Source organism: Plectropomus leopardus, chromosome 10 (assembly GCF_026936395.1).
Source record: "Plectropomus leopardus strain MGB_pleo_1.0 chromosome 10, ASM2693639v1, whole genome shotgun sequence".
Taxonomy (NCBI): domain Eukaryota; kingdom Metazoa; phylum Chordata; class Actinopteri; order Perciformes; family Serranidae; genus Plectropomus; species Plectropomus leopardus.
This window is the reverse complement of record NC_142185.1, coordinates 27,786,183-27,813,449: the sequence shown is the minus strand read 5'-3', so window position 1 is coordinate 27,813,449 and position 27,267 is coordinate 27,786,183. Positions and strand designations below refer to the sequence as shown.

Sequence of the window (27,267 nt, the reverse complement as noted above, 5' to 3'; positions counted from 1 at the left end):
ATATCGGTCGGATTTCCCAGTTCTTGTTTTTTTCAGTATCGGCAGTGACGTCTGTCGGAAACCGACTGATATATGAGTTCGGCCGATAATTGACAACGTTATGGGCAGGGGAAATTCAGTAAGGATCGCAAGCTGGACTGGAACCTACACTGCTGCAAAAGAATAATAATTTCAGGTTGTTTTCTCAACTTGGTGAGCTAAAACCACATTTTATTTTGTTCTCTGGTATAAATACTTTATATCTTTAATAACAAAATATCAGTCTTTATTCAGTTGTTATGTAAACACAACACAAACAGACACAATTCTGTACATTTGAATATGAAAACATGTCAGTACTGTCCAATGTTTAAAACAGACTGTTATATGAGTCAGGAGATTAATCAGCTAATTTCTTGGAATTAATTATCGGCCAAACTCATATATCGGTCGGATTTCCCAGTTCTTGTTTTTTTCAGTATCGGCAGTGACGTCTGTCGGAAACCGACTGATATATGAGTTCGGCCGATAATTAACTAAGTCATAGGAAAAGGAAATTCTTGGCAAAATCAGTGACGTCAGGCAAATATCAATCCGTTTTCGTCCGACTCTTATATCAGTCAAGTTTTCAATATTAGAGGCTACTGATATGTTTTAGCATTCAAATGTGCAGGATTTTGTTTGTCTGTTTGTGTATATCGTATTTATATAACCACTAAACAACAGTTGTAGTCTTTGATCAAAAATATTTATAGTGGTAAAGTCATGTACAGTGTATCCTGGTGTTTAGTTTACCTGTTAGAGTTTTCGCCTTGTCATCACGAGTGTTTTGCAGTGGCGCAGGATCGAGTCTGGCCTGCGGCATCTAACATTTTTCTGCTGAAGTTTCTTGCTTCTTGTTGACAGTCATATATACATTTTAAGATGATTATGTTTCTTACTTTATTTAACAGTGAGAGCCAGAAATCCAGAAATTTAAACCTCATTATGATTCATTCTGTGATTCTCATGTACTGTTAATTTAAGCAATTTATTTAATTTGCACAGATTGTTAGCAAACATACAAAAACAGAAATCACTGATAAATATACAAATGCATAATGAATATGACTAGTGCATTTACATAGCCAGTTCAGACACCGCTCTACTCCAGGATTTTTTAAATTACAAAACAATAAAAATAAAAATAAGATGAGAAAAAGAAAAAAAAAGGGAAGGGAACCAAAACCCACAACTCACCCATCCGGGACACCCCAATAGTAAATCAAATTACCCTACAACCAGGTGATAGCAAAAATCATCAAATGGCAGTACACTGTTTTCTCCAAATACTGAACAATGTCACATTAAATAATTTCACCTGCTATTTCTTATAAATCTTATTCTCTCCAGCTCAAAAGAACTAACAAGATCCTTAAGCCACATTTTAACATCAGGGTAGGTGCTACCCGTTCCACAATCTTAGCAAGCATTTTTTAGCTGACATGAGAAAGTAGTTGATGAGTCATCTTTGAGTCAATGTAAAAATGTTTGATGTGTCAGAAATATCAAAAGTAATAGTTTACGGCTCAGGCTCAATTCTTGAATTAAGAATTTCTGAAATTATATGGAAAATGTTGCGGCAGTATATCTGAATCTTCAAAATAAATAACAGTAAATTAAAGTGGCTTCCACAGACACTTGTCGCACAGAGAGGAATCAGAGGGGACCTTTTACTTATCTTAGATTTGGGAATGAGCAACCAATGTACTATTTTAAATTGCAACAGAGCATTTATCTGTTTTACACGTTGATTCCATTGTTCCTCTGTAATCCTAATATTTAAATTCTTTTTCCCTTTTCTCTCTGATACGAGAAGTATCCACCTTTAGATCCTGCAGAGCTGTTAAGAGAGAAGATATCATGCGAGGGGTCTGTACTGGGAGCTGAGCAATGGATCTCAAAGTGGAGTCAGGTATAGTCTCATAAAATGATACACATTTTCGAACATAGTCTCTTATCTGAATCTGTCAACAAATTGGTGAAATGAAGCAAATTCACTGTCAATATACGAATCCAATAGTGTTTGTATCCCAGCATTCTCCCACATTTTAAAGGTGACATCTAGAGAGATCAAAGTGGATCAGTGGTTAGGTCTGATGTGTGTGTTGTGCTTTTCTGTCAGAATAGCGCTGTGAGTTTCAGTCGTAGCTTGTAGCCAGTTGATGGCGACCTCGGTTATGGCTTGTTGAGAAAAAAATTCTGCTGGGAGTGTAGTTGTTACCACCATAATCCAGGCATCTATGGTGGCACAGATGTTTTGCTTTATAGAGTTAATATCCACCTTCAGTGAAGCGATGGTGCCGAGAATCATTTTGTTGTTTTCTGTTGTGGAGGTGGAGTGCGGCGGCGTGGCATCTCGCTCTTGTTCCTTTGTTCTGGCTCTCGTAGGTGGCATTTTGGCACAGTTTTTCCTCCTTCTTTTAGTCTAGTGTCAGCAAGTATTCACCTTTGGGTTGGGAGAAATAAGTATTAGATTAAATGGCTCTTAGTGTGAAAAAGAAAAAAAATGCAGGTGACCAACCCTTTTATCACTCCACAGCAACTGCAGTCAGGCAGGCGGCTACAGCTTGGACTTGAAATCTGCATGACAAAATGTAGTCTTTATTCAAGCAGGAAAAACAAAGCACACCAGTGATACTGAACTTGTGACTAGGTGTCCCCCCAAACCATTTTCTAATTCACTAAAAAAATAAAGTAATTCACACTCGTGTGCATTGTTTTTGTACTCTTAGTATACATAAGGTACAGGAGTGCATAGAACAGCATCAAAATAGAGCTTATTTATCAAAACAATAGTATCCACCACACCCCCAACAAATGTACGGGCTAAGCCCTTGTTGTGAACTCCTAGAAACATCTTAAAATCTAAGAAATGTCCTAAAACCTTAAAGATGTTCTACAATCACAGAAATGTACCAAAATCAGAGAAACATCCTAACTAATGTACAAGCTAAGCCCCTGTTGTGAACTCCTAGAAACATCTTGAAATCTCCCAAAACCCTAAAAATCTCCTAAAATCCTAGAAACATTTAAAATCTGAGAAATGTCCTAAAATCCTAGAAAAATCTAAAAAAAGGGAGTGACATCCTAAAATCCTATAAACATCTTAAAATGCAAGAAATGTCCTAAAATCCTAGAAACATCCTTAAGTTCTAGAAATGTCCTTAAGTCCCAGAAACATCCTAAAATCCTAGAAACACATCAAAATCCTTGAAATGTTCCAAAATTCTAGAAACATTCTAAAATCACTGAAATGTCCAAAAATCATTGAAATGTCCTAAAATCCAATAAACATATGTGAGGCCGCTGTGACTGGCCTTTGGCCTCCTGTCATTTTGCAAAAATGACCTCTAAGCAAAGCACGTTAAGTGTCCCTGCAGCACACTGAGTGTCCCTGAGAGGCATCAGCTGGTTTGTGCTGACCACTGGTGGGCTAATGTGGTTATCATGTTTGTTTTTTAATGCCTGTCTCTTTGTTCCTGAGTGGCGTGGCACTCTGAGGTTCAAAAACCCCCTTTGCGTCCTGAAGCCTCTGTAGTTAATGGGAGAAAGGTGTTTGCGCCGGGAAGTTTTTCTGAAGTGTCCGCGAGGAGACAAGGGGTCAGCCGAGACAGGAAACCCATGGCCGGTGCTGTATGAAAACAGCTCTATAGCGCAGAGCCTTCAAAGGGAGACGGGGATGATCTCCCCGGGGACTATGCATGCGCGCACACACATACCATACTCGCACACACTCAGTCTTGGAAGAATGCTGCTGAGGGAAAAGGCGACCCCAGTGTGAAACATCAGTCAACAAGTGTGCACCCGGGGTCAAAGTTCAACACACTTCTATTTTTTCACCTGCTTCCTACAGCTTGCAGGGAACTTTTGAAGCTCTGGCGGGCTGGTATGGCTTTGCAAAGTTTGTTTACACATACAGTACAATACACCAGTTGATGCTTTGATGCTCGGGAGATGTTACTGATACGCACGTCGGGGGGTGCCACGGCACACACGACCATCGACGTCCTCTGTCCGCGACCTCCTAAATATGCAACTAATATCACATGATGAAATTTCCTTGTTACTCAACTCTTGTTTTTATTTTTGCTGCTTTGATGTTCAGAGTCTGTGTTAGATATGGCTGGAAGCACAACAAATAGCCTATATGTGCGGCGCGGTCAAAGTATTGTTTGGTTAGAGATGAAACCTGTTTCAACAAGACTCATGTAAAGGTCAGTATGGTGAAAAGACTTCATGCTATGGAGCGAATGCAGGCAGAATAAGATCAAAAAGGTTTGGATAGTGACATTCGAGACTGAAAGCTCTTCCCTCATATTATTTTTCGTCATGCGGCGTAACACGCAGTGAAGCTGATGTACGGTTGGCTCCGAAAACCATCAGCTATTGGCTTTATGGATCCTTTCTTTACTTTCCGTGTGATCCTTTCATTGGGTGCCTGCAGCTGACTGTCTAGCTGCACAGCTGTGCTGGCACATCAGTGGGGGATCCCACTTTTATCATAATCATTCTTTGAATACCTTTCATTATCATAAAATATGTGAGTATTAAAGGGATGGATTCACCGACCCCGCCAACATCTTCATTATCCATTCTGACTGACAAAAACCTGCTGTCCTAGGGAGTGACATTAATAAAAGATGGGATACTACAGCCTTATGAAGTCCTCTCCTTGTTCTCCGGGTTTCCACTGTACACCTTTTACCTGCTTGGATGCTCCGTCACAACGATATAATGAAATCAGCTCTCAGGAGGGGTTCTTTATTGTGTTCTATTAATCACACTGATGAGTTTTGATCATCGTAATCAATGGGATTCGGGAGATCCGCGTTTTTGATTGTTCACAGCTAAAAATCTGTAATTCAACAAACTCGTTACCAAAAAGAAAAAAAAAAACATTGTCATCCCTTTGTTGCGGCAGCATATTCAACAGAAGAACAAGAAGCAGGGGAGCACTAATTTGAACCCACGGAGGGTGTTTTGGAACAGCAGGTGTGCTATTTTGCATCTGATAAGCACCAACAGCCGCCACCACCCCCAACAAAATAAAGCAACACAGGGCTTATCCAAACTGCGACAATAAAAATGTCCATTAAATGAAGCAGCGGAGGGAGCACGCAATGGTCACCCCAGAACTGAGTGATTGCAAGAACAGTTTTGAATTTAAATTTTAGCCGCATTGTCAAGAAAACCTCTCTGAGGTTAATTTGGACTGGGAGCCGACGTGGCAGCTTGGAGCGCAGTCGCAAACATACTGTACATGTGTACGAGTGGCTTTGACAGAGTTCTCATCAATGTGACAGGATGTGATCAAGGGCAGTCCTGTGATGTGTCCGCTGGGCCTCTGTACGTCCCTCCCTCCCTCCCGCTCCCCCCCACCCGAAACCACAACAATCCTAATGGGCTCTGATGGGCACCTCCATCTTGCCTGTCTAATTGATGTAAATACTGCGCATTTGAACCCGCAGTCCTTCCCACCATCCCAGCCTGCCCCTCCCTCTGTTTCTTATAACAGTAGGGGTCAGAGGTTAGGCTGACTGAGTGATCATTAGAATGGCAGCCCTTATTAGAGGAGCAGCTTGTCTGACACCCCGTCCACGTCCCGGAGAGGGACCCACCCTGTCCGCTTCATCTAGATCATATTACATGACACGACCTCAGAACAGATACTACCAGTGCACTGCAACACTGTAGGCCACTAGGGCACGGTGGCATTTTCGGAAAGGGTCCCCTCGCCTGTCACAGCGCTTCCCTGACACCACTCTGTCCGTCTGGCTCGGATGCACTCTGTCATTTTAAGGAGGGCTACTGTCAGTGGGTATTGGGACCGTCGCGTCTACATGCCCTGGCATTTTCAGCGCTGTAACGGAGCATCCAGCCACCCTCTTGAGAGTCTGTGATGTCGCGGCCAATGATTAATAGTTAGAGATGGGCTATAAAACGTCCAGTGTGGCCAGATGCTAGCCAGGGCTTTGCTGAACTGATATAACGGACATCGTCTGCCAATTTGGCTCCCTTACAAAGCCTGGAAGTTCCCCAAGATTGATTCTGTTTCTATGTAGCGGTGCCCTGGGGGCTGAATGTTGAGGATGCACTCTTGTGAAAAATGTTGTGGTGTATTATCTTCAGCTGAGAAAAGCACTAAATGCTCATGGATGTCACAAAAAAAAAGGCTAATATACTCGCTGACATTTGCGTGCAACTGTGAAAATTTAAGCCGATTTATGATCATTTTTATCACTTCTTAAGTCAAGCTAAAGCTCTCTGGCTGTGGATGAAAAGAGGTGGTGGGGGGGCGGGCTGGGATAATTTGCAGCAGGAGCCTTCTGAGGCTGTTTTGCAAAACAAAACGAAGCAGCTAGACCCTTATTGAAAAATATAGTGCAGTGAGACGGAAATTTATTAACTGGCACCAGTTAATGTGTGCATTATTCATTTCTGGTGAGCATGAAAAATGATCTAAAGAGGTTTGAAATTGCAGACGCGCAGGCTGACTGCACAGTGGCTGGGCTCGCTGGTTCGTTTCATCCTCTTGCAGGGGCGTTTTGGGCGGAGAGGTGGAGGGACAGAGGGGATGGAGGGGTGGGAGGGGAGGAGTGCAGGGCCCTTTTCTGGACAGTAGGGCTTTCCAGTAACAGCTGTGCTTCTCTCACGAGGGGGCGGCAGCAGCACTGGGAGAGAGGCTGCTTGGGACAGATGGACCAGCCCAGCACCACCTCCCCTCTCACCTCCCACCACCGCTTCTCTTATTAAAAATACATCTCTACCACTATTAATGTGTGTAGTTGAGTGTATGTATACATGCACTCGTGCTGTACGGTTTTCTCTGTTGTACTTTGGTTTTGCCCATTTAAGTACCACAGAATTAGACGCTGTGAGGGTTAGGGTTAGGTTATAGAGTTAGGGGAATGAAAATATTTTTAAGTGCTGTATTCACAGCCAAAGAAATAGGTACTCAAAACCTATAAATCCCCTTCTTATTCTCCAAAAAACAAACAGGTAGTGATCTACATGTAGTGGTCCAGAATACCATTGTTGCTAGACTGGGCTAAATCCACATGTCCATCCACAACACTAGGTCACCGGCTCAGAGTTTGTCTGTTTCCCAGAGTGGGCTGATGAAGTACCACTATGAGGAGTACACCTCAAACTGGATCAAATAACTGCTATGAAAACAAGTACTAAAACACAATTAAGTTAATGCCATACAGAGACTCATTTTCCCACAGAATATATACCATTAAAAAAAACCTGGTGTGTACTCACACATAAGTGTCCAAACAGGACTATAAATTTATGCATGGAAGTCAAAACAGGACTATACATTTAGAAATGAGATCCCTAAAAGGACTATATATATATATTTTTTTGGATTGCATTTTTTACCATTATTGTTGCAGAGTCGTGGATTTATTCCACCTCATTTAATCTGTTGAGTACACGAGTTTTTAATCTTTTGGTACAACGTCTCTCTGCTGCCAGTCTTTGAGCTGTTGACCTGTTATAGGGTTACTTAGTTTCTCTCCTGCTTGTATTTCTACTTTTGAACTCTCATTTTCTCTCTGACTTTCTTCCTCTCCTTCTCTGCACCGCTGCTACAGTATGAGGTGTTGGGCAGTAGTCGGTGCCAGTGGCATATGGCTTTCCACTGTGCTAAACATTCATACAAAAGACAGGCCCATCAGTCATGGCTGTGGCCGGATAAGGGGAGAGAGCAGGCCTCTGATGAATGGTGTTTAGGACTTACCTGCTGTTAAAACATTACCTCCCAAACACCAGCTCCCCGTAGCACACGCAACATTAAGAACTGTATAATATCATGAAATACGGCCCTCGTGGGCACACATCATGTCCGCCAGGTTATAGCAAATACTAAATATGCTTCTTAAACCCCTTGCCCAAAACCCCAGGTCAGGCCTTCATAGACCAATTAATGCAGAGCATCTGCTGTATAGAGGGAGCATGCTAAAGAACTTCCGAGCCATTTCAGGCAGTTTAATAAGGAGAGCTGCTTCCTGCTTGCTCCAATAGCTCTCATTGCTAGAGTAAGCATGGAATGGGTCTCCTCGATTAGACCAAATTAATCCATTCTTCAGGGATTCTTTTTCTGGGTTCTGTGGTGAAAAACCGGCGTGCCTTTGTTCTTCCTTGAGCCCCGGCGTTTTTTCTGCCAAATTTAACAGAAGGCTCGGAGGGTAACAGGGGTCCAACCCAGTATCACCTTCTGGAGCAGAGCAACTAGCAGAGAAAGACAATCAGCCTGAACCCTGCTGTCTCCAGCACAAAGTGAAAAGACTCTAATTGGGCTTTTTTACGCTGCATTTTCCTGCAGGATTGCTGGATCATGAAAAAGCAATTAAAGCTCAGAGCTGCAATTCATTCATTCTCATTTTTATCCTTTCATTGGAAATTTGAAATCACTTATGTGAGTCAAGACTTATGCTTTTTTTTTTTTTTTTTTTTAACTGCAGGAGACGCCAGCTGCCTGCGCAACAATATCACATATTTAGGGAAATGGAAATATAGTTAAATTACAAGAAAATTAAGATTCTTCAGTACTTTAAAGGTACCAGCATAAATTCAAATTAAATCTGTAATAACTTTAAACAAAAAAATCTTACCTTTAAAAACTGTATGACACAATGTCAGGACTGCAGTTCTCAATGTTACAACTAGAGGCAGTGCTGCCCACAAAACCATGACCTCAGGACTGCAGAGAGAAAAAAAGTCTCTACAGAATATTTTTTTTTACATTTTGCCTGCACAGGCAGAAATGTGTAACAGTCAAAGAGCAGGCTAGAGGTCAAAGATAAAACATCAATGCATGTCATGGAGATTTAAATAACATTTGGCTTTAGCTTTTTTATAGTGGTGTGAGTGAATGAGCTATTACTGCAGGTCAGTCTCAACACCTGATATGTGAAATATGTGTTCATCATGATCACAAATTCCTTAGTTTTAAAAATGTAAAAATCTAAGTTAAAAATGTAGATAATGAATTACATTGCGTATGTGGACAAATACAAAATTGTTGAGGACTATTTGACTTATAGGACTTATATGACTTAATTTTATATGCTATGATGTTCAGTTTTTCCAGTTGACTTTTATTTTGCTTTAACACAATTTAACTGAGACTTTCGTGTGTTTTATACAAGTGAGACTTTTTAACTGTTACATGTGTAATGCAATTGATGTTTAGTTCTCACTTGACTTTAACTTGTCTTGAACATATTCTCATTGAGACTTCTTAATTGTTATATGTCTACTGCCTTACAGACAACTAGTGGCTATTCATCTTAAGAATTGCAAATTGCAGCATTAAATTTTAAATTTTTTTTCTTAAAAAATAATTAAAACACAGTGTAATCACCGTTCAGAAATTATTTCAATACAATATTTTAGGAAATATCTTAAGTATAATCCACGGAGCCTTAATGAAAATGTTTCACTTTCTGTAGATAATTTTCTTTTTTTAAAAATTAATCATAGAAATCTAAATTTAATATATTAGGGGCAAGTTTATTCTCTTGAAATAGAATGCTGAAAAAGCAAAAAAAAAAAAAAATCTTAAATATTTGAAAAGGACATTTACTGTCAATTTCAAAACCTTTAAAGGGATAAAATGTGACCAAATACGCATTAAACTTCAGGGAATAGAAATAGAAATAATAACAAACATTTTTAATTAAATTAATGTGACATTATGTCAAATTAAAGTATTTAAAATTACATTATGTGCACATTAATAATTACAACTCACTAACTCACCTTTAATAATTTTCTCACAAATTAATTCTCTGAGCCATTTAGGCATTTTTCTCACTTTAAAAATCTCCACAGCAATAATTCATAATTAGAGACACACAAGATGACCACCAGTCATTGGCCCCATTTTCTACGCAAGCATTGTTAGCCAAGCGCTTAACTATCTCATAACTCCAAATGTTCCAGTCGGCAGAGTCCATACATTGTAAATTAGGTCTGTTAATATACTCTACTCTGCTCCGGGACACACAGAGGGACACTGGTGGGTGTAACCACACACACACACTCACACACACTTGCACAGACTATGCAGTAGGTTTGGCCTTGCATACACGTTTGTTTTTTCTCACCATGCACAAAGTGATCAACTATCACACCCCAGACGGTGAGATGTCAACATGAAATACCTTCATTTGCATCAGCTTTAAAAAGCGGCCTGACTTCTTGTTATGCCAGCGACCCACCAGTGTCTCCATAAAATTCACTTTAGCCATGGGGGTCCTGAGACCTTGCTAAATACTGCCCCAATACTGCTGTCAACAGTCCGTCAATCACATGACAAATCCTTGTGATTAAACAGAGCTTCACTGGCTGCCTCACAATGGACTGGAATCAAATGAATTAAGTCTGGACGTGTCTGTGTCGCAGAATTATGTCATTATCTATTTCTAAAGATATTGCCACAGACATTTTACATTATAAATTAAGGATTAAACCCTAAAATCTTAATATCATGCATTTAAAAAAAATCTTAAAATCTGTGTGTGAATTTTAACATGTTTCATCTACAGATAACATTATTTAAATCTGGATATTTTAACAGCTGGAATTCTTCTTGCAAATATGTCACTTCTAAATAAATGCACTAAATTTAGCAAAATTAATCAATGCATATTTAATCATTTTTGCATTTGTACCATATTAAAATCTCATCACTTAAAATATATTTTTTAGTAATTTTAGAAAAGTAAAAAAATGTGACCACTTCCACAACTTGGCTCTTCCTCTTTGTTTTTGCAGTTGATTTAATAATTAACCTACAAAAAAGGGACACCAAATCATTCTTTAAGGAAGCAGTGAGTGGAGTCATCATGCAAATCAAGCTGCCTTGCTAAGAGCATCTAAGCAGCCTGCAAAAAGCCTCAGACAGACAGCTGAATAAAAGGCGGCTCAAAAGACAGGCTGTGGTAAGATAAGAGGCAACATCTAATCTGACTCGGATAGCTGATACAGCCCTGCCACATCTAAATCCTAGCGGTTTGGTCTGAAGAGGAAGGATTTAACTTAAACCCCTTTCAACGTGCTAAATGTGTTTTTGTAATTAAACCCATACAATTAACACTGACAAGCGCAGGTCAAAGAGAGCACAGCTCCTCTGCTCAAATGGACCTCTGCATGTGAAAAGGGACAAGAAAAAGAGGACAAGAGAAAGAAAGATGAAGAGGGAGAAAGATAGAGCGAGAGGGAGCACACGTTGCCGCAGCGCACAAAGTTACAAAAGCGGCCGAGCGAGGGAGAGAAAGAAAGAAAGAGAGCAGTGAGTGAATGAAGGGTGAGGCGGGGAGAGAGGCACCCTCATTGAAGCCGTATGGATTTCAGCATTCAGGCTATATAGTGCTCTGCGAGTTAACCTCCAGACCACAGTGTTTATTCTGAGACTGTGTTCCAGATCTGAGGGGATATCCAGTTCCCTGACTTCAAAGACTCGGAGCTGTTGGAGCAAAGCTTTTAGCTGCTCCTTAAAGCTTGACATTAAGTGAATTGGAGCAGCTGTGGCAATTTGTGACAATATTTTTACTATAAATACAGCTCCACATGGCTGTCGGTAATGGATTACCAACAGCAGGAGTACTGTAATTTGAACACGAAAACTATTGGCAAAGGGGCAAAAGCAGAAACAAAATCCAAATGCATTACATGAGAAAGAAAATAGTGTAACACTGTTAACTGGGAGATCAAGGCGACATCCTTTTAAAATTTAAAATACAGATTTAACTAAATGAAAAGATATTACATTATAAAACGTCACCTTTTTATAAAATCTTTTGATAATTCAGTAGCTCAAATGTCTTGGAAATACTTTTAAATTTTAGCAAGTAAACGCCCCGCATTAATCACTGATTACAGGTTAAAGCAGATAAGCGACAAACTTGGACAACCTTCATTGTTTAAGTATATTTTTAAGCCCTACAGTGAATACTACACCACAGAGAGGGTATTGTGGCACTATTGTAGTTACACTCTTAATTTAGTTAATTTAAAATAAAAAATGTTGTATAAGTGCATCTAAAACAGAATTTAGACCTTATTAGTGCTGGTTTTGAAATGAATTTTATATTAGAAATCAGTTTTGCTCCCTAATTGAATGACTATATATTTTTTCCATCTATAATAACATGACATGATAAAATATCAGTTATGCCTGCCATACCCTGTGTGATAGTAATTTTATTAATACCAATCTGGCTCGCATCAATAAGATGTACAAAAAATCTTCTATTCGAGGCCTGTCTTTAAAAAATTGCTGTGACACTAAGTGAGTGATTTATCTTTGTAGTAATTTCTTCTTTTAACATCCTCCATGTGTTTCATGAAATAAAAGGATTCAGGTAATTCTAAGTGAAGCAGACAGCACCTTTTTAAAGAGCACACAGTTAAAACTCTGCCCAACCAGCCATGAAATCATAATGGATCTCATTCAGAGGCTACTATGATGGTCCACTCATTATTGTGGAACCATTCAAAACACTGGTACTTCTGTGGCTGCCAGCGCCACATAAAAGGATTTAATAGAGTGTAGTGAGGCCTGCAAACTGAAAATGAATGAAAGAAAATCTTTCTTCAGTGTCTGTATTGACTGAATTATCCATCTAATTATAATTATAGTTCACTATTGCTCTACTTTTTAAGCCGTAAATGCTTTTTTTTTTTTTTAACCAATTTTAAGTTTTCAAGTAATGACATTATGCAAAAAATAACAGGCTTTCTCAGTGAAAGCAAGTCATGGATCTGTTTTTATAAACCTAATCACAATCTCTCATCTTAAATGTTTTTTAAAAAGTGCAAAGTGTGATATCAATATATACATTCAACATTAACTCTGAGGTAACAGTTATATGGTAAATAATAACTAAGAGAGAAAGATTGTGTTTTTCTTTTCTTTAAATCACTGAGACAAACTGACTGTTCTCTGTTTGCATGAGGGTCATGAGGGAGCCTCTGCACATCTCCTCCCTGCACAAACAGCCAGAAGAGCTGCCATGATCTTAGTGGGCTCTTAGTGTGCGACCGATGTCACGGGCCTCACGGCCTGATGGACACAGCTGTCTTGCCGCAGGCAAAAAGAAGGAAGGAGGGATAGTGGGAAAAGATACAGACAGGAAAAGGAGAAAGACAGGGAGAGCAAGAGAGAGAGGGCAAGTGTGAGTGTGTGTGTGTGTGTGTGTGTGTGTGTGTGTGTGTGTGTGTGTGTGTGTGTGTGTGTGTGTGTGTGTGTGTGTGTGTGTGTGTGTGTGTGTGTGTGTTCTGGCAACAGTGTTGATTGTCCTCTGGCACTTTCTGGGGCATGTGCCCACTCAGCGTGGCATCCCGCTTATTCAGCACCCCACACCGACCCCACCAAAAACTCCACACAACGGATAGCAGAGCAACACACAAAGTAAAGTCACACAAACGCTTTTGACAGGGACGGAAACAGCTTCTCTCATGTTGCTGACCACATAGAGCACGCAGACAACGCTCGTGAACAATTGGCAGGTGACACCAAGGCACACAAACACAGGTGGTGGGCCCGCACAGAAACATGAGGAAACATAGCTGGTGAAGTTGCTGGACACCATAAAGGCAGGCACGCAAATATCCCAATAGAGATTCTTGCACTTGCATTTTGTTTTACAAAGATTGTGTAACTCAGCCCAACCACATTCAACTATATACTGAAGCCACACCAGATTTCGACTGTTACTATGGCAGTAGATGGTCTGCGTCAGCCTGGCCACCCTAACTGTCCTCTCTTTCTCTTTCCTCTGCCCTGTACAAACTGTAACCCATTGTTGTTGCTGTCCTTCTCTGGGAGCATGAGTGGTCCAAGACGGTCATTCTCATGAATTCAGATAACCGTATCATCGTTGGCATCATCAATAAGGGTGGCTCACAATAACTTAACAACTCAGCCACCCACATCCTTGGTTACAGAAACTCCATCGCTGACTCCCTCTCCCTCTGTTTCTCATTTCAGAAATTCAAATCCTTGGCAGCAGATCGGACCCCTATCCAACGCCAATCCCTCTGTTTTTAGCCATCATCTTCATCTGAACCCCTAGCTTCACCACCTGGTCACTGCATCACAACAAGAAATCCTCAACAATCAAGCTCCCAAAACTCCATTATCATACTACACAGGTTGGCATTACTTTAAAATGTTCCATGCCTTGCACAACCTACCATTTCTTTCTATTGGCACAATTTCCCCAACTAGCTTCATCACTCAAACTCATTCAGTTCCCAATATTAGAACATCCACCATCCAAGTTCACCTCAGTGGTATTAACTTTGTCAATGTTTACCCCTGACAGCAGACGTCTTCATTCGTTGGATCCAAACTCTCCGTGCAGGGTACTTGACCCCTTCCATTGACTCGACCCTCGAATCCATGCTTCTTCTTGCCTTCTCTGGTTTTCTGAGATGCTCAGAGTTCACTACCTCCTCATCCTCCTACGACTCCTCACGCCACAAGAGTAAGTCTGACATTTCAGTCCACTGACCAGACACCATAAGGTTTAACCTGAAACTAAGAAAAATTGAACAGCTCGACCGTTCTTACCCGATTTCCCTCTTCTGTTTGAACTCGTACCTGAGCCCCCAAGTGACTCTTTCGTGCTATTTTGGATGACATGCCAAAGTATGACTTCTTGTGCTATTTTGGCCGACAAGCTATAGTATGACTTTTTGTTGTTATTTTGAACAAAATTCTATATTATGATATTTTGGGTGCTATGTTGGACGACAAAGTATGACTTTTTAGGCTTTGTTGAGCCATGCAATACTATGACTTTGTTTAGGCTGGTTTGGACAAGACGTAGTAGCATGACTTTGTTGTGCTAATGCGGAAGACATTTTATAGTATATAGTGTCTTGGTGCAATTGTGAAAGACATGCTATAATATGACGAGTGCCAGCATTCCATTCTATGTTGCTTCAGCCCTTTTTTTAACATGCTAAATTATGACATTTGGGATCTTTTTTGGATTTTAATTTCCACTTTGTCTACTATGACGCATGATTACAAGCTATAACACACAGTTTTCGGCTATTTTGAAAAATGTCAAAATTTGAGATTTTGTGCCATACTATACTATTGCCTTTTTGGCAGTTTTCAGACATGCAAAATTATGACTTTTGGGCTCCTTTTTGGCCTTCATTTCCACTTTGTATACTAAAACTCGTCTGTACAGGCTATAATGAGTGGTTTTCAGCAAGTTTTAGGATGGGTCAAAATTTGAGATTTTTCGCCATACTATACTATTTCCTTTTGGGCCAGTTTTCCGACACGCTAAATTATGACTTTTGGGCTCCTTTTTGGCCTTCATTTCCACTTTGTATCCTATAACGCGTCTCTACAAGCTATAATAAGTGTTTTTAAGCCATTTTTAGGACGGGTCAAAATTTGAGATTTTTCGCCATACTATACTATTGCCTTTTTGGCCATTTTTTAAACATGCTAAAATTATGAATTTTGGGCTCTTTTTTGGCCTTCATTTCCACTTTGTATCCTATAATGCGTCTCTACACGCTGTAATATGTAGTTTTCAGCCATTTTTAGGATGGGTCAAAATTTGAGATTTTTCGCCATACTATACTATTGCCTTTTTGGTCATTTTTCTACATGCTAAATTATGACTTTTTGGCTCTTTTTTTCAGCCTTCATTTCCACTTTGTATACTATAGTACATCTCGAGCAGCTATAATATGTGGTTTTCAACCATTTTTAGGCCGGGTCAAAATTTGAGATTTTTCGCCATACTATACTACTGCCTTTTTGGTCATTTTTCGACATGCTAAGATGATGACTTTTGGGCTCTTTTTTGGCCTTCATTCAAACTTTGCATACTATAACGCATCTCTACAAACTATAATACGTGTTTTTCAGCTAATTTTAAGACGGGTCAAAATTTGAGATTTTTTGGCATACTATACTATTGCCTTTTTAGCCATTTTTATGACATGCTAAATTCTGACTTTTGGGCTCCTTTTTGGCCTTCATTTCAACTTGGGATAGTATAACGCGTCTCTACAAGCTATAATAAGTGGTTTTCAGCCATTTTTAGGACGGGTCAAAATTTGAGATTTTTCGCCATACTGTACTATTGCCTTTTTGGCCATTTTTTCGACATGCTAAATTATTACTTTTGGCCTCTTTTTTGGCCTTCATTTCCACTTTGTATGCTATAACGCGTCTCGGCAAGGTAAAATATGTGGTTTTCAGCCTCTTTTTGGACGGGTCAAAATTTGAGATTTTTCGCCATACTATACTATTGCCTTTTTGGCCATTTTTTCGACATACTAAATTATGACTTTTGGGCTCCTTTTTGGCCTTCATTTCAACTTTGGATAGTATAACGCGTCTCTACAAGCTATAATAAGCGGTTTTCAGCCATTTTTAGGACGGGTCAAAATTTGAGATTTTTCGCCATACTATACTATTGCCTTGTTGGCCATTTTTTCGACATGATAAAATTATGACTTTTGGGCTCCTTTTTGGCCTTCATTTCAACTTTGGATAGTATAACGCGTCTCTACAAGCTATAATAAGCGGTTTTCAGCCATTTTTAGGACGGGTCAAAATTTGAGATTTTTCGCCATACTATACTATTGCCTTGTTGGCCATTTTTTCGACATGATAAAATTATGACTTTTGGGCTCCTTTTTGGCCTTCATTTCAACTTTGGATAGTACAACGCGCCTCTACAAGCTATAATAAGTGGTTTTCAGCCATTTTTAGGACGGGTCAAAATTTGAGATTTTTCGCCATACTATACTATTGCCTTGTTGACCATTTTTTTGACATGATAAAATTATGACTTTTGGGCTCCTTTTTGGCCTTCATTTCAACTTTGTATACTATAACGTGTCTCTACAAGCTATAATAAGCGGTTTTCAGCCATTTTTAGGACGGGTCAAAATTTGAGATTTTTCGCCATACTATACTATTGCCTTGTTGGCCATTTTTTTGACATGATAAAATTATGATTTTTGGGCTCCTTTTTGGCCTTCATTTCCACTTTGTATACTATAACGCGTCTCTACAAGTTATAATAAGTGGTTTTCAGCCATTTTTAGGACGGGTCAAAATTTGAGATTTTTAGCCATACTATACTATTGCCTTGTTGACCATTTTTTTGACATGATAAAATCATGACTTTTGGGCTCCTTTTTGGCCTTCATTTCAACTTTGGATAGTAGAACGCGTCTCTACAAGCTAAAATCAGCGGTTTTCAGCCATTTTTAGGACGGGTCAAAATTTGAGATTTTTCGCCATACTATACTATTGCCTTGTTGGCCATTTTTTTGACATGATAAAATTATGACTTTTGGGCTCCTTTTTGGCCTTCATTTCAACTTTGGATAGTATAATGCGTCTCTACAAGCTATCATAAGCGGTTTTCAGCCATTTTTAGGACGGGTCAAAATTTGAGATTTTTCGCCATACTATACTATTGCCTTGTTGACCATTTTTTTGACATGATAAAATTATGACTTTTGGGCTCCTTTTTGGCCTTCATTTCAACTTTGGATAGTATAACGCGCCTCTACAAGCTATAATAAGCGGTTTTCAGCCATTTTTAGGACGGGTCAAAATTTGAGATTTTTCGCCATACTATACTATTGCCTTGTTGGCCATTTTTTTGACATGATAAAATTATGACTTTTGGGCTCCTTTTTGGCCTTCATTTCAACTTTGGATAGTATAACGCGTCTCTACAAGCTATAATAAGCGGTTTTCAGCCATTTTTAGGACGTGTCAAAATTTGAGATTTTTCGCCATACTATACTATTGCCTTGTTGGCCATTTTTTTGACATGATAAAATTATGACTTTTGGGCTCTTTTTTGGCCTTCATTTCCACTTTGTATACTATAACGCATCTCTACAAGTTATAATAAGTGGTTTTCAGCCATTTTAGGACGGGTCAAAATTTGAGATTTTTCGCCATACTATACTATTGCCTTGTTGGCCATTTTTTTGACATGATAAAATTATGACTTTTGGGCTCTTTTTTGGCCTTCATTTCCACTTTGTATACTATAACGCGTCTCTACAAGCTATAATAAGTGGTTTTCAGCCATTTTTAGGACGGGTCAAAATTTGAGATTTTTCGCCATACTATACTATTGCCTTGTTGGCCATTTTTTTGACATGATAAAATTATGACTTTTGGGCTCTTTTTTGGCCTTCATTTCCACTTTGTATACTATAACGCGTCTCTACAAGTTATAATAAGTGGTTTTCAGCCATTTTTAGGACGGGTCAAAATTTGAGATTTTTCGCCATACTATACTATTGCCTTGTTGGCCATTTTTTTGACATGATAAAATTATGACTTTTGGGCTCCTTTTTGGCCTTCATTTCAACTTTGGATAGTATAACGCGCCTCTACAAGGTATAATAAGCGGTTTTCAGCCATTTTTAGGACGGGTCAAAATTTGAGATTTTTCACCATACTATACTATTGCCTTTGTTGGCCATTTTTTGACATGATAAAATTATGACTTTTGGGCTCTTTTTTGGCCTTCATTTCCACTTTGTATACTATAACGCGTCTCTACAAGTTCTAATAAGTGGTTTTCAGCCATTTTTAGGATGGGTCAAAATTTGAGATTTTTCGCCATACTATACTATTGCCTTGTTGACCATTTTTTGACATGATAAAATTATGACTTTTGGGCTCCTTTTTTGGCTTTCTTTCAACTTTGGATAGTATAACGTCTCTACAAGCTATAATAAGTGGTTTTCAGCCATTTTTAGGACGGGTCAAAATTTGAGATTTTTCGCCATACTATACTATTGCCTTGTTGACCATTTTTTTGACATGATAAAATTATGACTTTTGGGCTCCTTTTTGGCCTTCATTTCAACTTTGTATACTATAACGTGTCTCTACAAGCTATAATCAGCGGTTTTCAGCCATTTTTAGGACGGGTCAAAATTTGAGATTTTTCGCCATACTATACTATTGCCTTGTTGGCCATTTTTTTGACATGATAAAATTATGACTTTTGGGCTCTTTTTTGGCCTTCATTTCCACTTTGTATACTATAACGCGTCTCTACAAGTTATAATAAGTGGTTTTCAGCCATTTTTAGGACGGGTCAAAATTTGAGATTTTTCGCCATACTATACTATTGCCTTGTTGACCATTTTTTTGACATGATAAAATTATGACTTTTGGGCTCCTCTTTGGCGTTCATTTCAACTTTGGATAGTATAACAACGTCTCTACAAGCTATAATAAGCGGTTTTCAGCCATTTTTAGGACGGGTCAAAATTTGAGATTTTTCGCCATACTATACTATTGCCTTGTTGACCATTTTTTTGACATGATAAAATTATGACTTTTGGGCTCCTTTTTGGCCTTCATTTCAACTTTGGATAGTATAACGCGCCTCTACAAGCTATAATAAGCGGTTTTCAGCCATTTTTAGGACGGGTCAAAATTTGAGATTTTTCGCCATACTATACTATTGCCTTGTTGGCCATTTTTTTTGACATGATAAAATTATGACTTTTGGGCTCTTTTTTGGCATTCATTTCCACTTTGTATACTATAACGCGTCTCTACAAGTTATAATAAGTGGTTTTCAGCCATTTTTAGGACGGATCAAAATTTGAGATTTTTCGCCATACTATACTATTGCCTTGTTGGCCATTTTTTTGACATGATAAAATTATGACTTTTGGGCTCTTTTTTGGCCTTCATTTCCACTTTGTATACTATAACGTGTCTCTACAAGCTATAATAAGTGGTTTTCAGCCATTTTTAGGACGGGTCAAAATTTGAGATTTTTAGCCATACTATACTATTGCCTTGTTGACCATTTTTTTGACATGATAAAATTATGACTTTTGGGCTCCTTTTTGGCCTTCATTTCAACTTTGGATAGTATAACGCATCTCTACAAGCTATAATAAGCGGTTTTCAGCCATTTTTAGGACGGGTCAAAATTTGAGATTTTTCGCCATACTATACTATTGCCTTTTTGGCCATTTTTTTGACATGATAAAATTATGACTTTTTGGCTCTTTTTTGGCCTTCATTTCCACTTTGTATACTATAACGTGTCTCTACAAGCTATAATAAGCGGTTTTCAGCCATTTTTAGGACGTGTCAAAATTTGAGATTTTTCGCCATACTATACTATTGTCTTGCTGGCCATTTTTCAACATGCTAAGATGATGACTTTTTGGCTATTTTTTGGCCTTTATTCAAACTTTGCATACTATAGTGAATCTCCACAAGTTATAGTATGTGGTTTTCAGCCATTTTTAGGATGGGTCAAAATTTGAGATTTTTCGCCATACTATACTATTGCCTTGTTGACCATTTTTTCGACATACTAAATTATGACTTTTTGGCTCTTTTTTGGCATTCATTTCCTCATTGTATACTATAACGCGTCTCTACAAGCTATAATAAGCGGTTTTCAGCCATTTTTAGGATGGGTCAAAAGTTGTGATTTTTCGCCATACTATACTATTGTCTTGCTGGCCATTTTTCAACATGCTAAGATAATGACTTTTTGGCTATTTTTCGGCCTTTATTCAGACTTTGCATACTATACTGAATCTCTACAAGTTATAGTATGTGGTTTTCAGCCATTTTTAGGAGGGATCAAAATTTGAGATTTTTTACCATACTATACTATTGCCTTATTGACCATTTTTTCGACACGCTAAATTATTACTTTTTGGATCTTTTTTAGCCTTCATTTCCACTCTGTATACTATAACGTGTCTGTACAAGCTACAATAATTGGTTTTCAGCCATTTTTAGGACGGGTCAAAATTTAAGATCCGTCATGCTATAGTATTGCCTTTTTGCCAGTTTTCTGACATGCAAAATTATGACTTTTGGCCTCTTTCTTGGCCTTCATTTCCACTTTTGGTAGTATAACACGTCTCTACAAGCTATAATGAGTGGTTTTCAGCCATTTTTAGGACGGGTCAAAATTTTAGATTTTTCGCCATACTATACTATTGCCTTTTTGGCCATTTTTTCGACATACTAAATTATGACTTTTTGGCTCTTTTTTGGCCTTCATTTCAACTTTGTATACGATAATGCGTCTCTACAAGCTATAATAAGTGGTTTTCAGCCATTTTTAAGACGGGTCAAAATTTGAGATTTTTCGCCATACTGTACTATTGACTTTTTGGCCATTTTTTCGACATACTAAATTATGACTTTTTGGCTCTTTTCCGGCCTTCATTTCATCTTTGTATACTATAACGCATCTCTACAAGCTATAATAGTTGGTTTTCAGCCATTTTTAGGACGGGTCAAAATTTGAGATTTTTCGCCATACTATACTATTGCCTTTTTGGCAGTTTTTCAACATGCTAAGATGATGACTTTTTGGCTATTTTTTGGCCTTTATTCAAACTTTGCATTCTATGGTGAATCTCTCCAAGTTATAATAAGTGGTTTTCAGCCATTTTTAGGATGGGTCAAAATTTGAGATTTTTCGCCATACTATACTATTGCCTTCTTGGCCATTTTTTTAACAAGCTAAAATTATGACTTTTTGGCACTTTTTTGGCCTTCATTTCAACTTTGGATAGTATAACGCGTCTCTACAAGCTATAATAAGTGGTTTTCAGCCATTTTCAGGACGGGTCAAAATTTTAGATTTTTCGCCATACTATACTATTGCCTTCTTGGCAATTTTTTTTGACATCCTAAATTATGACTTTTGGACTCCTTTTTGGCCTTGATGTCCACTTTGTATACTATAACGCGTCTCTACAAGCTATAATAGGTGGTTTTCAGCCGTTTTTAGGAGGGGTCAAAATTTGAGATTTTTCGCCATACTATACTATTGCCTTGTTGGCCATTTTTTCGACATGATAAAATTATGACTTTTGGGCTCCTTTTTGGCCTTCATTTCAACTTTGGATAGTAGAACGCGTCTCTACAAGCTATAATCAGCGGTTTTCAGCCATTTTTAGGACGGGTCAAAATTTGAGATTTTTCGCCATACTATACTATTGCCTTGTTGGCCATTTTTTTGACATGATAAAATTATGACTTTTGGGCTCCTTTTTGGCCTTCATTTCAACTTTGGATAGTAGAACACGCCTCTACAAGGTATAATAAGCGGTTTTCAGCCATTTTTAGGACGGGTCAAAATTTGAGATTTTTCGCCATACTATACTATTGCCTTGTTGGCCATTTTTTTGACATGATAAAATTATGACTTTTGGGCTCTTTTTTGGCATTCATTTCCACTTTGTATACTATAACGCGTCTCTACAAGTTATAATAAGTGGTTTTCAGCCATTTTTAGGACGGGTCAAAATTTGAGATTTTTCGCCATACTATACTATTGCCTTGTTGGCCATTTTTTTGACATGATAAAATTATGACTTTTGGGCTCCTTTTTGGCCTTCATTTCAACTTTGGATAGTATAACGCGTCTCTACAAGCTATAATAAGCGGTTTTCAGCCATTTTTAGGACGGGTCAAAATTTGAGATTTTTCGCCATACTATACTATTGCCTTGTTGGCCATTTTTTTGACATGATAAAATTATGACTTTTGGGCTCTTTTTTGGCCTTCATTTCCACTTTGTATACTATAACGCGTCTCTACAAGTTATAATAAGTGGTTTTCAGCCATTTTTAGGACGGGTCAAAATTTGAGATTTTTCGCCATACTATACTATTGCCTTGTTGGCCATTTTTTTGACATGATAAAATTATGACTTTTGGGCTCCTTTTTGGCCTTCATTTCAACTTTGGATAGTATAACGCGTCTCTACAAGCTATAATAAGCGGTTTTCAGCCATTTTTAGGACGGGTCAAAATTTGAGATTTTTCGCCATACTATACTATTGCCTTGTTGGCCATTTTTTTGACATGATAAAATTATGACTTTTGGGCTCCTTTTTGGCCTTCATTTCAACTTTGGATAGTATAACGCGTCTCTACAAGCTATAATAAGCGGTTTTCAGCCATTTTTAGGACGGGTCAAAATTTGAGATTTTTCGCCATACTATACTATTGCCTTGTTGGCCATTTTTTTGACATGATAAAATTATGACTTTTTGGCTGTTTTTTGGCCTTCATTTCAACTTTGTATACTATAACGCGTCTCTACAAGTTATAATAAGTGGTTTTCAGCCATTTTTAGGACGGGTCAAAATTTGAGATTTTTCGCCATACTATACTATTGCCTTGTTGACCATTTTTTTGACATGATAAAATTATGACTTTTGGGCTCCTTTTTGGCCTTCATTTCAACTTTGGATAGTATAACGCGTCTCTACAAGCTATAATAAGCGGTTTTCAGCCATTTTTAGGACGGGTCAAAATTTGAGATTTTTCGCCATACTATACTATTGCCTTGTTGGCCATTTTTTTGACATGATAAAATTATGACTTTTGGGCTCCTTTTTGGCCTTCATTTCAACTTTGGATAGTATAACGCGCCTCTACAAGCTATAATAAGCGGTTTTCAGCCATTTTTAGGACGGGTCAAAATTTGAGATTTTTCGCCATACTATACTATTGCCTTGTTGGCCATTTTTTTGACATGATAAAATTATGACTTTTGGGCTCCTTTTTGGCCTTCATTTCAACTTTGGATAGTATAACGCGTCTCTACAAGCTATAATAAGCGGTTTTCAGCCATTTTTAGGACGGGTCAAAATTTGAGATTTTTCGCCATACTATACTATTGCCTTGTTGGCCATTTTTTTGACATGATAAAATTATGACTTTTGGGCTCTTTTTTGGCCTTCATTTCAACTTTGTATACTATAACGCGTCTCTACAAGTTATAATAAGTGGTTTTCAGCCATTTTTAGGACGGGTCAAAATTTGAGATTTTTCGCCATACTATACTATTGCCTTGTTGGCCATTTTTTTGACATGATAAAATTATGACTTTTGGGCTCTTTTTTGGCCTTCATTTCAACTTTGGATAGTATAACGCGCCTCTACAAGCTATAATAAGTGGTTTTCAGCCATTTTTAGGACGGGTCAAAATTTGAGATTTTTCGCCATACTATACTATTGCCTTGTTGACCATTTTTTTGACATGATAAAATTATGACTTTTGGGCTCCTTTTTGGCCTTCATTTCAACTTTGGATAGTATAACGCGTCTCTACAAGCTATAATAAGCGGTTTTCAGCCATTTTTAGGACGGGTCAAAATTTGAGATTTTTCGCCATACTATACTATTGCCTTGTTGGCCATTTTTTTGACATGATAAAATTATGACTTTTGGGCTCTTTTTTGGCCTTCATTTCCACTTTGTATACTATAACGCGTCTCTACAAGTTATAATAAGTGGTTTTCAGCCATTTTTAGGACGGGTCAAAATTTGAGATTTTTAGCCATACTATACTATTGCCTTGTTGACCATTTTTTTGACATGATAAAATTATGACTTTTGGGCTCCTTTTTGGCCTTCATTTCAACTTTGGATAGTATAACGCATCTCTACAAGCTACAATAAGCGGTTTTCAGCCATTTTTAGGACGGGTCAAAATTTGAGATTTTTCGCCATACTATACTATTGCCTTGTTGGTCATTTTTTTGACATGATAAAATTATGACTTTTGGGCTCTTTTTTGGCCTTCATTTCCACTTTGTATACTATAACGCGTCTCTACAAGTTATAATAAGTGGTTTTCAGCCATTTTTAGGACGGGTCAAAATTTGAGATTTTTCGCCATACTATACTATTGCCTTGTTGACCATTTTTTTGACATGATAAAATTATGACTTTTGGGCTCCTTTTTGGCCTTCATTTCAACTTTGTATACTATAACGCATCTCTACAAGCTATAATAAGCGGTTTTCAGCCATTTTTAGGACGGGTCAAAATTTGAGATTTTTCGCCATACTATACTATTGCCTTGTTGGCCATTTTTTTGACATGATAAAATTATGACTTTTGGGCTCTTTTTTGGCCTTCATTTCCACTTTGTATACTATAACGCGTCTCGACAAGTTATAATAAGTGGTTTTCAGCCATTTTTAGGACGGGTCAAAATTTGAGATTTTTCGCCATACTATACTATTGCCTTGTTGGCCATTTTTTCGACATACTAAATTATGACTTTTTGGCTCCATTTTGGCCTTCATTTCCACTTTGTATACTATAACACATCACTACAAGTTATAATAAGTGGTTTTTAGCCATTTTTAGGACGGGTCAAAATTTGAGATTTTTCGCCATACTATACTATTGCCTTCTTGGCCATTTTTTTAACATGCTAAAATTATGACTTTTTGGCTCTTTTTTGGCCTTCATTTCCAGTTTGTATACTATAACACGTCTCTACAAGCTATAATAATTGGTTTTCAGCAATTTTTAAGACGGGTCAAAATTTGAGATTTTTCGCCATACTATACTATTGCCTTATTGGCCATTTTTTTGACATGCTAAATTATGACATTTGGGCTCTTTTTTGGATTTAATTTCCACTTTGTACACCATGATGCTGTTATGAATTTGAGTCATTTCACTGTGAATGGATGTTAAATTGTCTTATTGTTACTATACGTTTGTTTTTAACGTATTGCTGTTTGTCCCTGTCTCCGTCTCTGCGTCTGTCCTCTGTGTTGTAGTGCAAGTCTTTTGTGTTGTGCTGCAAATTGGACCGAGTTCGTAATGTGGCTTGGCTCATGGTTGGCTGAAGGACTTAAAGCGAAGATTTTTAAAGGACGCTGCAAGAGTTGTCACACCGGCGCCGTCTTCCTGGCATCCAAAGCAATTCCTGTGATTTTGAATGTGTTAGTTTGTAACAGTGCCTTCTGAGATTTTGAAACATAACGTAAATATTTGTTTTCAATTCAAACTGACAGTCTAACTGTGTCTTAGGGGAGAAACAGTTAACTTTTCTTTTTACCAGTGGTCTCCTGTTTTTCTGTGTGAAGAGGTAGGTAATATTGATGTATTTTAATTGTTACTTTCATAATGGGTGACATAGTGGTCAACAATTTGAAATCTTTTAATTAATTTTGTTAAGCATAATCCTGATCCCTGTGTAATTGTTGGATAAAAATAAAGGAGAATTTCAAAAACTGTAATTTAATTTTCTGGGTCATCATTTTGAAGAAAGGCGGGTCATTTTGTGTTAAACCTGGAATTCTCTAGTTGAACGGAAAAGACTCGTCTCTGTAAGCTATAATAAATGGCTTTCGGAAACTTTTAGGACAGGTCAAAATTTGAGATTTTTCGCCATACTATACTATTGCCTTGTTGACCATTTTTTTGACATGATAAAATTATGACTTTTGGGCTCCTTTTTGGCCTTCATTTCAACTTTATATACTATAACGCGTCTCTACAAGCTATAATAAGCGGTTTTCAGCCATTTTTAGGACGGGTCAAAATTTGAGATTTTTCGGCATACTATACTATTGCCTTGTTGACCATTTTTTTGACATGATAAAATTATGACTTTTGGGCTCTTTTATGGCCTTCATTTCCACTTTGTATACTATAACGCGTCTCTACAAGCTATAATAAGCGGTTTTCAGCCATTTTTAGGAGGGGTCAAAATTTGAGATTTTTCGCCATACTATACTATTGCCTTGTTGGCCATTTTTTTGACATGATAAAATTATGACTTTTGGGCTCTTTTTTGGCCTTCATTTCAACTTTGGATAGTATAACGTGTCTCTACAAGTTATAATAAGCGGTTTTCAGCCATTTTTAGGACGGGTCAAAATTTGAGATTTTTCGCCATACTATACTATTGCCTTGTTGGCCATTTTTTCGACATGCTAAATTATGACTTTTTGGCTCTTTTTAGGCCCTTATTTCCACTTTGTATACTATAACGCGTCTCTACAAGCTATACTAGGTGGTTTTCAGCCATTTTTAGGACGGGTCAAAATTTGAGATTTTTCGCCATACTATACTATTGCCTTGTTGACCATTTTTTCGACATGCTAAATTATGACTTTTTGGCTGTTTTTTGGCCTTCATTTCAACTTTGTATACTATAACGCGTCTCTACAAGTTATAATAAGTGGTTTTCAGCCATTTTTAGGACGGGTCAAAATTTGAGATTTTTCGCCATACTATACTATTGCCTTGTTGACCATTTTTTCGACATGCTAAATTATGACTTTTTGGCTCTTTTTAGGCCCTTATTTCCACTTTGTATACTATAACGCGTCTCTACAAGCTATACTAGGTGGTTTTCAGCCATTTTTAGGACGGGTCAAAATTTGAGATTTT

The 27,267-nt window shown here is 37.9% G+C and overlaps 1 protein-coding gene and 1 long non-coding RNA gene across 2 annotated transcripts in view; one reads left to right on the top strand and one right to left on the bottom strand.

Moving 5' to 3' along the window:
- Window positions 1-1,794: 1,794 nt before the first annotated feature.
- LOC121949295 (uncharacterized) lies at window positions 1,795-26,099 on the top strand. Its single transcript, XR_015777681.1, has 4 exons — window positions 1,795-1,933; window positions 14,027-14,190; window positions 14,364-14,525; window positions 25,647-26,099. It is a non-coding gene; the product is annotated as an uncharacterized LOC121949295 (long non-coding RNA).
- Window positions 1,920-27,267, bottom strand: part of LOC148188541 (uncharacterized) — a 188,276-nt gene continuing 162,928 nt past the window's right edge. Inside the window, exons 14-15 of the mRNA XM_088083484.1 lie at window positions 2,543-2,601; window positions 1,920-2,467 (exon numbers count right to left, since the gene is read on the bottom strand). The gene's annotated coding sequence lies outside the window, so the exon portion shown is untranslated. The remainder of the gene's footprint in view (window positions 2,468-2,542; window positions 2,602-27,267) is intronic.